Genomic DNA, 14,869 nt, shown 5'->3' with positions numbered 1-14,869 from the left:
AAGTGCAACGCAATGTATCTATGCCTAGCGCCTTCAATTTTTGGCCAATTTCTCCTAGGTAAAGAGATTTTTTTCTTTTTTTAGAGAGTGAACTCGGTGATGAGGAGTGAATGAGACATGAATGAAAAGGTTTTGAGTCTTTTTGAGTTTATATAGGGGTAATTTATTAACTTTTTCAAAAAGATAAAAGAAACTAATCCTTCTTAATGAGCTGATTTCACTTTTTTGAAGGAAAATTTTACCTTTACCATTGCAAATGTCCTTTTTACATCTCCTGAGTGATGGTGCTTCCTTCTTCTGAAACTTTTGATGTTGTGAAAATGTGAATAAATCATGTTTCAATTCTTCAACTGTTTGCTTTGTCATGCTTGAATTATTTCTAGTTTTTTTTTATGAAACGGTGGACCTTGGGGACCCTTGTGACCTAATGGATGACCTAAGACCTAATGGAATGATGATGATGACTTGACCCATTTTCATGGTGTATGATAAGCTACCAGCATGAGTGAAATTTCAGACAATGACTCCATCTTGGACTGACCATACAATGACCAAATTTACTGTGTAAACCTAGTAATAGAAAAATTTGATGATGAAAGCCTGAAAAGATCATGGTAAAAGAATTTTTTGATCCAAGTGACTAGCTAACAAGACTAACACTAATAGGGTAAAGGGTAATTATCCTTTAATGATGCTTTGTTCAAATTTCTAAAATCCACACAAAGTCTAATTTCTCCATTCTTCTTTCTAGCAGGAACTAAATTAGCAACCCAATTAGAATATCTACGAGGGAGGATCATTTGGGAATCTAGCATTTTCTTAATTTGTTTTTCTACAGTTGGCATAAGTGGTGGATTAATCCTCCTAAGTTTCTGTTGACAAGGTTTTTCTTCTAGTTTTAAAGGAATCTTATGCTGAATTAATGATGTATCATAATTTTTTAGATCAGCATAGTTCCATGCAAAAACATCCTTGTTTTTTTCAAATAACTTAAGGTATTGAGTTTTAATTTCAAGATCTAAGGATTCATAGATTTTAATGCTCCTAATGTTATCATTTGTTCTAATATTTACTTCCTCTATGTCATCATCTGGAGAAATTGACTATGGGTTTCTGTGGACATCATTTTGATCAAACAACTTTTCTAAAGGAATAAGTCCTTTATGAATGAAATTGTTAGACAATTGAATGATATCATGATTGGAGGTTTTTGAGTTGAAATATGAATTAACATTTTCATTTGAATTCTCAATTGTTTCTGTTGTATTTTCATCAATTTGTAGAACTAAAAAATCATTTATAACCTGCAGAAAATATTTTAACTGCTCATAATCTTCAAAAATATGCCAGTATTTTAGGTTATCTAGGATGGATGGCCTGTATTTGACTTGTATTTGATAGAGAACATTAGTTTTGATCAGGGATTTTAAATGAACTAGTAGCAATAGTTAGGGAATCTCCATGAATATTCTGATCCCTTGGGATATAAGTCAAACTAAAAGCATTGAAGAAATTTTCAACTAAATCCCAAACCTCATTTCGGTAGGATCTAAGGCTAGGATAATTTTTCTAGAAAATATTTCTTATTTTCTTTCCAATGAGCTCTGAGTCAGTGAAAACACTTAAATTTTGAACCTTTAAGCTCTTGGCTAACTACAGTCCTACGAGGAAATCTTCATATTCAGCCACATTATTTGTAACTTCAAAATCAAGTTTGCATTATTGTGTAATATTTTCTTTTTCTGGTGAGATTAATACTACCCCAGCTCCTGCTCCATCTTTTGTACAAGAACCATCAAAGAATAGATTCTAGACATCAGTTTGATTTGGTATAGGTCTTTCAATTATATCTTCAATTTTTTCTTGAGTTTCATGTATTTGGTTTGAAGAAAGTTGGAAACAACAAAAATCATGATGAATTGCATATATGGGATGGTTTCTTGGTTGATATGTTTTGCAATGAGTTTGCAAAAATATGACCTCTCTATACAGCCTTAGTTTCTCTCCCCCATAAACTGGAATAGTGGCATAAGACATGTCCATCTGAAGAGTTCCCCCTACTTTGGCACAAGAAGACCTTGAAAGGAGCATTCCAAATTTGGGAGGGATATATGTGACAACTATATCTAACAATACACCCTTTACTGGGATTTGGGTGAGAGTGACTACTAAATCCTTAATCAATCCTAGAAAAGACACCCTTTTGAGTCAAAGGTGTACAAATCATGATAGGATCTAGTTATGTCAAGATTTAAATGGTCCATGATAGTTTCTGACATAAGATTATGTGATGCTCCAGAATCAAGCATACAATTGTATAATATAGAATCATTTGTTTTAAGAGTCACATAGAAAGGGGGTACTATTTCATCTACCATGTCTGAGCTAGGGACAAAAACAACTGCTGGTTTTTCATCTTGAAGAATAATGATATCACTTTTAGCATCATCCGAGGTGTTTTATATCCATTTGGAGACTTGATTTTTATATCCAGGGTTTTTGGAAAGTTCTGAAAGTTGTATTGGGATTTTAACTCTTTCTAACTCCTTTTCAACATTAAATGTAGTTAAAATGATTTTTTGAATTTGAGTGGTATCAGTTGACTCATTTAATGGTCGAATAATAGTTGTTTGAGTTTCAGCAGCTTTGGTACGAGGTTCAATTGTTGGAGGTTCCTTAGGGGGTCTTCCAGGAGCAGGTCTAGGCCTAAAATCATATCTTTTGTTTAGTTCTGTAACTAGGAATTCAGAAAAGGCATGGTATTTGGAAGCTTGTGAGGAGTCTTGACCTTGTTGAACCTGATTTTGTTGTGAGAGGGGAGTTATATCAGTCTGACCTGCGCTACCCCGGACCCCATAAAGTGGGGTTACGGGTATGCCTCAAACCCCCTGTGAGCCCCCTCTAACCCCCCAGATAACTATGTGGGATAGTCGTGGAAAGAATATAACACAACCCAACATTCTCCCACTTGTTGTTTTCTTTCCACAGGGGGTCACAAGAGAGATTAGTCATTTTTCCAGCCCTGAAATGCCCATTGTCTCTCTACACCAAGAGAACTTCTCAGAGCTCACAGTTTTAGTCAATGCATTGTACAGTATTCTTCAAAGTGTCCACCTTTACCAGTAACACCTTTTTGTCTTCTATCATATCCCTCACAAAGTGATACTGAACATCAATGTGCTCTGTCTTTGAATGATATGCAGGGTCCTTTGCCAAGAAAATTGCACTTTGGCTGTCACAGTCTATCCTTATAGCTCCCTATGCTAACCCCATACTTGAACACAATCTCTGCAACCAAACTGCTTCCTTGCTTGCATGAGTGGCTTCCATGTATTCTGCCTCTGTAGTTGATAGTGCCACTACAGATTGTTTCTTACTCATCCAACTGACTGCACCTCCAAATAGGTTAAACACATACCCACTTGTAGATCTTCTCTGATCCAGATCTCCAACCCAGTCTACATCAACAAAGCCATGAATATCCAACACTCCGTCCAATCCTGGTCTTCCTTGGTAGCACACACCATAATCACTAGTGCCACGAAAATACCTGAAAACCCGGTTCACTATTGTCCAGTGCTCCTTCCCTGGTTTTAACATAAACTATCCCACATAGTTAACCAGTGGAAGTGGGGGTTCTCGATGATGTTAAAGTGAATGAATAAGGAAAGATGATTTGAAATCAACTCCCCTATTTAGGAGCTCAGAAACCCTAAGTGATAGGTGAGTGTATTCTGGATTGGATGGAATATTACTATAGGGATCAAATTGTAATATATCTTCAGATTGCAACACTGAAGTAGAAGAAGATGGTCTGTGTCTTCTTCTAGAACTAGCCTTTCTCACAAGATTTTCTAGATCTAACAGAGGACTAACTGTGTTAGATTCAAAATGGGATCTAGTGTGCTTAGAAGGTGCTAGTTTGATACAGTGGAGTTTCCAGGTGAAATATTTTGACCTATCTAGACCTTTAATCACCTTAAAGGAATAGGAATAATATCATTGACCCAAGAAAACTTAATGAAATTCAAATCCCTAGCAACGACGCCAGATTGATGTTGTATCTCTGAGATGATAATGGTCAGCTATCATGCCAGGGCATCTAAGATAATTGTTTTGGGGGTTTTGTTTTAATTTGGAAGACCAATGTAGGAAACATATTTAAAATAGTGAGGCCTAACCCTTTGAATAATATTAATATCAAAACAGAGGGCTGCTATTGAAATTCACACAATGATATAGCTTGCATAGTGGTGAGCACAAATAGAATGATGATATGATTATCACAGTCATGAAATTTAAGATTAAATAATCATAAGTAAGAAATCCTTTAAATTATGTTCGGAAGGTTTAACAGAATATGCTTAAGCTTACAAAATATGCTGATGATTTATTGATTTAGAGGGAATTAATTAAACAGATAGTTAATATAATTCATTCTATTTATAGATGATCATTTTAGAAGCTTATAGGAATAGATTGAAACTCAATTACTCCTAACTAGTTATCTGTGTAAATCATAAGAATATGAAGAAAAACACTGTGAATATAACTGGAAAAACTTATAGAAAAAAGGAAATTGTATGAATCAGAATTCAGAATCCTTCATTTTGTATTAATGATTCAGAAAAGTCAAGTAAATTCAATGATTAGAAATGCTTCTTCAAGGGTTAAACCCTTAATAGCTCGTGAAAGAGAGTTGTTTATACAATTTGAGAACTAAGAAAATATCTTAAACTATTTTAGAAAAATAGATAATTACAAAATCAGGAATATAAACTGCTAGTCAATTTGGAACTATTTTGGTGTTGAGTAGTTTGATGATTGTATCTGAAAAAATTGAAAATTGTTGAACTTGTGATTACTATTCCTGTAAAGGCTGAATGTTGTTTGATCACCCTCTAGTCCAGTAAATAAGTTAATCATTCCTAGCACTTCTTATCTAGGATAGATATTTTGGTCACCCTTTTCTAAATTTCATCCATCTCTTTATACTTCGTAAAAGTGGCTTTTACTGGAAATTTATGTCTAATCTTATCTAAAATGAAGAAGGTGTCCCTGAGTGAATTTACAACCACTCTTGGTGTTGCTGCACCTCTTATTTTTGACACTTAAGCTGCATTGGTGACTTCATCTGTAATATTTCCAACATAATCCTCAATAGGCATAACTTGTCATTAATTACAAGCATAGAGGGAAAAACCTTGCTGGTCAAGGGCTCAATCCTATTGAAAAAATGCTCAACTATTGTATTCACACTGCTGCACTTTTCTTCTAACTGAAGGATGAGGTTCTTCTTGGTGATGATCTTCTTTACTTCCAGAATAGTTGTTGTCCTGTCATTTATCCCTAACTCTTCAAGCTCATAGTTGTCTTTAGAGTTGAGGAACTTGATTATATCAGAAGCAATTTCTAGCATATCCTCAAGTTGTTTAGAAATAGTTTCCACAGCTTCTTGAGCTTTCTCTAAGAGGTCCTTTTGATCAAACACTATCTTGATATAGGGCCAGATATCCTTAATTGCTTCAGTAATTTCTTCCCATAGAATTTCTCTTGCCAAACCCAATTTGTTTCCAATGTAAGATTCTTTAAGTTCCCTTTGCAATGTTTCAATCTGAGCTTTTTCACACCGCAACTCAGTTGTATGTGAAGTGTCTACAACTGTTTTCATATGCTATAGCTCCTTCAGTTCATTCTGAAACTTCTTGATTTCTCATGTCTGAATAGACAGGTTCTGAACAGCTTCAGCAAGATATTCAACTCCTTCTATTGCACCTGTAGTTGACGTTGTGGCTGAAGTAGAACCCTAGTTATAGGGATTGCTACAAGGGGTACTATATCCATTGGACTTTGAGCTCCTTTGACAACTTCCTCTTTCTCCTTGACTAGTTTCTCCATCTTCTCCTCCATTTGTTTTATCTGCAGGTTTTGTTCTATGATGAGCCTCATCATGTCAGACTTTTGAGTTTCTATTTCTTCAATTTCTTTAGCCATTGGGTCCTCAGAAGCTAGCAATTTGAGTTGTTTCCTTAATGTTGCAACTTCAACATTTTTCTTTTTAATGAGTTCTTTTGCAGCATTTATGTTGGAGGGATCATATCCCATCTTTAGCACCAGATTTTCCAAATATTGGATCTTGGTGTCCTTTGCCAATGAGGAGACTTTCTCCAACTTAAGTTGTGACTGTGTGTTGGCCAAGGTAACCTGCATTTTTTATAAACTCATGGCAGTGCTAGTCAAGATGGAAGAAATCATCTACCCATTTTGTTTGTGCATCTCAATTTTATCAATTGGATGCACATCCTTCACATTGAACTCAAAAGAAGTATGCTTTTGATAGTGTGTAGTAGTCCTACGCTAAGGAACTTGGGCTTGCAAGAGAGCCATCTGCATTTTACCCTTCTCAAAGTCAAAGACTGAAAGAAGTCTGGCCTGAGAGCTAGAGTAATGTTTCCAGAACTGTGTGTAGGTGTTCAACTTCAACTCTTCATTCCTCCTTTTAAGATCACTGAATACATGAAAAATTTCTTCCTCCTTATCCTTCTAAATCCTTCCACTAGTATGAATTACCTGTTGTTCCTGAGAAGTAGTGGAATGAGTTGGTGACTATGTAGACTATCCACCAGATTGTGTATAAATTATAGTCTCTCCAAGTCCATCCAATGATGTCTTCTGAGGTTCATTTGTTGCACCAAAAATCATAGAGATCCTAGGTCTCTTTTTCCTATGCACAATCCTAAGGCCCTGGCTGGATGCTTCCGTTGTAGGGGATTAATGTTCTTCCCTTCCTCTTTTAGATGTCTTTTCTTATGCAAGTGGAGTTTATACATTTGATATGGAAACTTCCTTCTCTTCAGCCTCTTGGAAGGTGTTCTCTGTCCATTCCAACTGATTTTTATATTGCTCTATTTTAGGCCTGGCTGTGTGATGATATGCAATAAACTTGTTCGCTACCTTGATTCTAGAAATCACTACCATTGGGTCATAAGACCAATTGAAACTGAGTCCAAACTTCATCTCCTGCTGCCCTAGTGTTATAAATGAATGGACCAATTTAGGCTTTCAACTTGAATTGTGATTTCTTCTTTACAGCCACAAAGTGCACTTCATCTGCATTTAACCTCTGCCTAATGTATTCCCGTGCAAATATTATGATAGGGAGGTACTTGGGAAGTTTGTAGGGTGGAAGCTCACAACCATAAACTCTGATTTCTATATAGTTTTGGTAACAATACCAAAGGCATGTTGTAGCTTGATCAACCAACTGTAATACTTTGATAATATCCTCACTTATTCTTGGTACTAGAGTGCTACTCATAAGACTAATCTGGATAAATAAATAGTTCTATGAACTATGTATATATAAACTCTTGCTTCTCCTTCATTCCCATTGAAGTCCAAAATATCAGTGATTTCTAGTTTCCTTCCTCATCTAGCTTCTGTAAGGTAAATGGAAATTTATCTCCTTGAAAGTATATGAAAAGGTATACAAGTACTGAAGCATACTTGAATACTTCTTTAGTATTAAACTTGAAAAATTGCTCATGTATGGCTTCAGCTAGGAAATGGCTGAAATCATAAATAACAGTGGGTTTGGAATCAGCAAAAAAGATGGATAAGAAACCAAGGATGGCTTCATTTACATACTGATCAAAGTTATAACCAAGCAGATAGGACAAAATAGTGGTGATTTGCTTGGTTCTATCATGGAAAAAGGATGAATCATAAGGAGGGTTTCTTTTAGGAAGAGGGCTATCAATAGCTAGAAAAAGTTCAAGAGTTTGGGATCTTTTAGTAAAGTCTAGTTTTTGATAGGCTTCTATCAGGTTTTCATCGGAAATATAATGGGTTGGTGTAGTAGTAGGGGCCAACAACATTTTTTAAGTGGAGTCAGAATTAATTAAACAGAGGATTTCTCATGTGGATGAAATGATTGCTCTTTGGCTGGGATCATAAGTTTCATGGAATTTCCTCACAAATTTAGGTGCTCTGTGTATCTGAGGGAAAATGTAGTGAGGAAGTTGGGAGTCCCAAAGTACTATTTCATATGTCTGATCAATTTGTTGATCTTCCATCTAGCAGTAAATTTCATATGAATCAAATTGAGAAGAAGTCTCAATGAATAAACAATCTATATCGACCAGGGGGGTGCAATGGAAGTCAACCCATGGATGAATAAGAGGATTTGGGACTTCTGCAATTTCTTTTCCCTTAGGAGGCATTTTGTCAAATAAAATGCAGACTGAAAGTGATGGAAATGGGCCTAAAACAAAGTGATCACAATAAAAATAGTATAACTGAAAAAGAGGTTAGTGGACTTGGATGTTGACATTCTTGATCAGGAAAAATAACTGCTTTATTGTTAAACCGTGGTCGAGCTATAAGGAGGAAAACTATTAGTGATCAATTTGGTTACAGAAATGTACTGTGTAACCGTTTTCATGGATAAACAGGGTTTATAATGGGAAAAAACGGAGCAGGGTTGTTCAATGAACGATAAAATTTTCATTAATTATCCAACGGATTAATTAACAGGTTTTCGGGCCATAAATATTGCTGGAGAGAAATTGAATGGATAACGAATAGGTGGCAGTTGATTGGATGGTATAAGTGACATGGAGCAGATGTGGAGCGGTGGTATACGATCACTTATAAACCATGTTCGGGAGTAACTTGAGGCGATAAGTGGTGTCGGGATTTTAAGTCCCGAAACACTAAAAGGAAGGAAAGGCATTTCGAACCCACCCCCGTCGATAAAGTTTGGATGGAAGATGAGGGCCGAGGATACATGTGGGCCATTGGATCTTGGGCAAGCATGTGAGATGAAAGATAAGGTGAAATGGGTTTATCATGTGAGGCGGAAGTGATGGTGGGGTCACATCTTTAAAGCGGATGTGACAATTACAAGTTATGGTGAATGAATGGGTAGATGAATGTGGGATATTTACAAAGTAACATTGGTTTTTTAAAATTCATGTTTAATTAAAACAGATCTTCGAATGCATAGCTTATCCAATGTTACAACTTAGGATAAAATCCTTTCATGCTCCAATTATTTCTCATATGTCTACCGGCCCTTTACATTTCTAAAATTTTCTTTTATTCATCTAAGTGCATTTAGGATAACAACTCAATATTTCCTTTTAATGACTAATCTACCTCTATCCCTTATTTCCTCCATTGGCTCAAATTAAACTGTTGAGCCAATTTTATATGCTACCTATTGAAAAAAATTTAAATCAAATCCAATCATGATTAAACTATACAATTGGATAAGATGAACTAGGTGTGGCATTTAAACAATCTGCACACAACATCTATTTGCAAAAATAAAATTGACTAAGAGAAGTAGCATTTGGATTTACATCACTTTCAAAGTTTATTGTTTTTTTGCTTTTTTTTTAACCTAACATTTTATTTTTTCCTCCATTCTTTAGAGCCTCTATTCTAACATTTTGTTTGATATGGACTTATTCATAAAATATCCCTAACATTTTTTATTCAATATTCTTTTTGTCCATATCCTAACTTAACATTTTTTGAAATATATTTTCGTTTTTTGACTAATTGATACTAACTTACGAAAACCAAAAAATGTTACAACAAAGCCCATGGAAGGAAATGTCCGTAGTGTTTTGAAAAGTTGTGCCTGCATTTACCAACCCAAATGGAATTATTTCGTAAGAGAATGTACCCCACTTGGTATGGAAAGTAGTTTTAAGTCTATTAGGTTCTGCTACTAGAACTTGGTTATATCTGGAAAATATGTCAAGGAGAGAGAACATTTCAGCTCTAGATATTGTTTGCAAGTTGTTCTTCATAGATGGAACAGGGTGGTTGTCTTTTTCTAAGGCCCTGTTAAGATTTCGAAAATCTACGCACAAGAGGATCTCCCTGGACTTCCTCCTTACAGGAACTAAGTTTGAAACCCAAGTATAATGACAAACCTTGTAAATAATCTAAGCATCCAACAACTTAGTCAATTCTTTCTGTATGAGCGGTACAAGTGAGGGATGGACTTTTCTGAGTTCCTACTAAAACAACTTGACCCCTTCTTTGATTGGAATGATGTGTTCAATTATTTGCGTGTCAGATGTTTTCCAACCATTGTATGTCCATGCAAATACATCATGGTACTGTCTGAACAGGTGAACAAAGGCTTGCCACTCCTATGGTGTGCAACACATACCGAGATGTATGAAATTCATATCTCCTTATGTTCCTAAGTTAATATGTTTGTGCATTAGTGTGGAACTATGGCTTTTGGTGTTCTTGGGCCTTTGAAGCAGTTTTGTAAGTCATAGAGTTTCTCAATTGAAACCAAACCCTTACGGATGGGATTGCATTTGTTGTGATCAGGTGTGTCTTTCAGAGACTATTCGTGCACGTCTTCATCCATTGTTGCGTCTTTGAAGACTTCATTTTTGGCCATAATCTGTTCATCATCATCAAAAATAGGCAAATTAGTTATTTTGTTAGGGATAGATGGTTTAAACAAAATTTCAATAGTAAATATATCCCTAAGCGGTGTCATCCTAGCAGCTGCATTTGTTAGAGCATCTACAACTACATTGTGCATTCTTGGTATAGATATGATATTAAAAGCCTGGAAATTAGAAATTAGTCTCAATACCTCTTGCTGGTAACCCTTAAGACAAGGTGAGACACAATGTATGGTGTTACGTACTTGAAGTACCACAATCTCTAAATCACCTATCACTTTCAACATAGAAACATTGAGGTTGAGGGCTTTGTGCAAACCAAAGACGAGTGCTTCATATTAGGCAGTGTTGTATGTCAACTCAAAATCCAAGGGACTTGAGACTGAATGTTTTATTTTCCTTGCATCTATCAAAACAGACCTCGCTCCAAAGCCATCTTGTGTTTTGTATCCATCAAAATACAAGGTTCACAAGTCTTATGTACAAGGACCTCTTGTCGTGCTATTACCGCTGATATTACTACTACTATTGTTACAAAGTACTGTATAAGTTTCATTTCCACTAGTTGGGCAAGGAAGGAGACCCAACTATTTATCTAGTTGGGTGGGGCTCAGCTATGCAAGATAGCACCCAAGCTACATTTCCAGAAAGAAATTTTCTAATAGAACTTATGCAAAAGGAAACAATTCATTCTGACTATCCAAGGGAGTAACATTGTGTTTCATATACCTATCAGACAACACTCAGATATGGTTGTTTCTACACTAGTACGGAAGCCATAAGTATGACCATTCTATAGCAAAATATCCTTACAAATTGCTAGGACACTATTTGTTGAGCAGTAAGCCATATTCTTATGGGATGTCTACGATCACAATGTTGATGCATTGGTGAACTTGCCTGTCAGACGATAACTAGATTATCACATCCCAGAGCTCACCAATGGATGGTACACATATTCGGTCGAGTTGGACGATATGCATGGTTGTACTACTCCATTGAGTATTGATATTTTTAGCAATGGAGAGTGGTATGACAATGGTTGATGCGTTAGAGTCAACCAAATAGTTGTAGACATTGAAGTTGAATATTTTTAATGATAACAAGAATGGTGGGTAGACCGAGTTCGCTTCTTCCATGCGAAGTGTGTTGATAACAAATTTGAGTGATCCAGAAAACTTACTTGGTCCCTTGCTGGAAGAGGAAACATTGTCTATGGAGGTTTACACCATTGTGCGCAAAATAATATCCCGCTAACCCATGAGTTTGGTGAGTTCATACAGAGAGATGTTCGTACGGGTCTTCTTCATGTCTTCAACAATATTGTAGTCCAAAGCAGGATGACTCACCGATTTGTCTGGGGGAATAGTTGTGTATGTATTTTCTGGTGGAGTGTTTTGAAGTGAGATGCTCATGGACATATCTTACATTTTAGCTATATTCACGGACTTACTTCGTGTCTTCGGTGTTGAGGATGCTGGTGGATCAAATTTTATAATCATTTGCTTGAACTTCTCTTTCGGTATCTCAATCATAGTAGGAGCCCCTTGACTTCTCAAGTTGTATTGACCATTCTATTTTAGGGGTTCCTTCTCGGTGGTTGTTTTCTTCTGGGTAACATTTAGTGTTATGAAACCAACTCACAAAAAGCCAGAAACAATAGATCAATGACTTAGAAATCAGCCTCTTCAAGGGGGAAACCTCCTTTACCTTACATAAATGAACAATTCTTGGACGACACAAATGACAAGATCTCCTTTGTATATATAGGAGTCTAAGGGGTCATAATATAATCAGAGCTGACATAACAATAATAATGTAAGGGCAGAACAATAACAATAGTGGCACTCCATGGGGCACAATAATAACAAAATCAGGGACTACATGGGCACAAAAATATAATAAGGGGGTTTCACTAATAACAATAAGGGGTTACACTAGTGTTGGGTATACGACCAAAGTCCCACATTGACTAGAAGTGGGTGGGATCATGGGTATATAAGGATGAACAAATATCTCCATTGGTATGAGGCCTTTTGGGGTAAAGCCCAAAAGCAAATCCATGAGGGCTTAGGCCCAAAGTGGACAATATCATACCATTGTGGAGATATGTGGTGTCCACAGAGTCCTTACAAGTGGTATCAGAGCCAAGTTCAAAGTTAGCCAAGTGGATGAATCCTCGGAATGTAGAACGAAGGTGGTGAGCCCCGGTAATATCACAATGGGATCCGTGGATGAGCTCGGTTAGAGCAAGCTCTCGAGGCAGGTGGTGTTCCATGTAAGGCATGTGCTTCCAACGCATTGGAGCGAAGAATCTTGGTTGGTAGAGAGTGGATGGATGGATAATCGTTTGAGGGGAGGCTCGATGGTCCTTTGTTTGAGGGGAGGATTGTTGGGTATACAACCAAAGTCCCACATTGACTAGAAGTGGGGAGGATCATGGGTATATAAGGATGGACAAATATCTCCATTGGTATGAGGTCTTTTGGGGTAAAGCCCAAAAACAAATCCATGAGGGCTTAGGCCCAAAGTGGAAAATATCATACCATTGTGGAGATATGTGGTGTCCACAGAGTCCTTACAACTAGTAGTATAGGGACCTAACATTTAGACACTGATACATGTTAACCACGTGCCCAAAACTTGGAGCTTCATCAGATGAAGCATATTCTTCATAATCTTAATCTTCTGTCTAAAACTTCTCACTGGCGTTAAAATGATTGTTCATCCTTGAAGCACCCATAACTGAGTTCTAATATACATAGGTCTTCTCTGAATGTCATGCTTGGTGGAACTCACAGAAATTGTGCTTCAAAATCAAGTCCATTTGGAACACAAAATTTAAACTTTGCGTAGATTTAGCCAGGTGACTACTGTTGCTACCTGATGTCACATTCTTCCTACATACAAAACTGGAAGGTCAGTTGCTCAATGTTGTCTCGGTTTTCCATTTCTTGAGTTCTGCTACTTCAATTGTCAAGGACTTGAGGAGACGAGTAAGGGTCTCAATTTCACTTATTTATTTTTCCTCTACCTTACTCACAGTAGCCTTAGACCTCCTTCCTATGTCTTTGGAGTCCTTCACTAGTTCATCATCTACAATGATTCCAATCACGCATAGGTCTTTCTCCACATCAATTTCTCCTAGGAAAGTTTCGGAAAGTGTTGGTTTTCAAGCTTGCTTGACGAACTGCGCAATAGTGGTCGGTAGTGCAGGCATGTAGTAGTCGAATGTGATGGAGTCATGAGGTTTAGTGTCTACAGTGAACTTGTTCATGATACGGTTAAACCTCTGGTTAAAGTCTTTCACTTTCTCTTTCGGCTCCATCTTAAGACTACCCAATTCTTTCAACACCATGGTGGTGGTTTTGTCATCAGCAAATTTATTAAGGGAAATTCTCTTGAACATCCCCCAGTTCTGAATGGAGTTGACAGGAAGGTTGTGGTACCAAACAACTACTCTGCTATCCAAGGTAGATGGAAAAATTCTACATGAAACGTCGTCATAATGTACCTCGAGTGTTTGCAGATGTAGGTAGAACTTATCTAGAAGATCCTCTGCCTTCACTGCTCTGTCAGGGTCATACTACGTTAAGAACTTCTCTGTGTGCCTTGGCATCATATTCAAGGCACCATGGAGTGCCAATGGGACCTATGTCATCCATTCCATATTTTTATCATCCATATTTTGTTCTTCTTCATACTCCTCCTCTTCTTATGAATTAGACAGTTCAACCTTTGAATCTATTGGTTTGTCTCCGCCTTCGCCTCCTTTGCTAACTTTCCCTCCACCGCCTCCACCGGAACGTGATCCCAAGAGTGTGTTGTTAACTTCTTCTCCTTGTAGGAAAATAAGAGGTTCTTCTTCATTCTCAACAAGTTTTGCCAGCTCTTCAAGAGTGGTGAGAATTACTTCTTCAATACATGATACTACCACTCCTGTGGGTGTAGTCTTTTGCTTCCTCTGTGAAAAGGGAAGATTATGTACTCATGGAATCATTCCAACAACTTTGACAATGTTAGGCCAGGGTAACTCCAGACTTGGCAGAAAAAACTGATTGATATATTTCATTAGGTAACTATTGTTTATATACATGAATGTGACTGATCAGTTCATCTTCTTGATGATTGTTCACATTCCGGGTACACCCAACCGCTGAGGATTAGGTGTCAACAATTCCCCCCCTTAATCTAAAGAGATGTTGGTGAGTCCAAGCATCGTTCTGAATCTTTCAAGCTTTTCTCTTCCAAGCGCTTTGGTGAAGATGTCTGCAATTTTCTCATTTGTGGAACAATGATGGAGATGGATTGTTTTGGCCTCAACATGATGTCGGATCAGATGATATTTAGTATTGATGTGCTTAGTACGATCATGGAACTTCGGGTTCTTGGCCAACTTTATTGCAAAGGTGTTATCAATCATGAGT

The sequence above is a fragment of the Pinus tabuliformis genome, chromosome 5_2, assembly GCF_031772625.1.
Source record: "Pinus tabuliformis cultivar Carrire ecotype Pingquan chromosome 5_2, CPIR1, whole genome shotgun sequence".
NCBI lineage: Eukaryota > Viridiplantae > Streptophyta > Pinopsida > Pinales > Pinaceae > Pinus > Pinus tabuliformis.
This window is presented reverse-complemented; position numbering follows the sequence as displayed.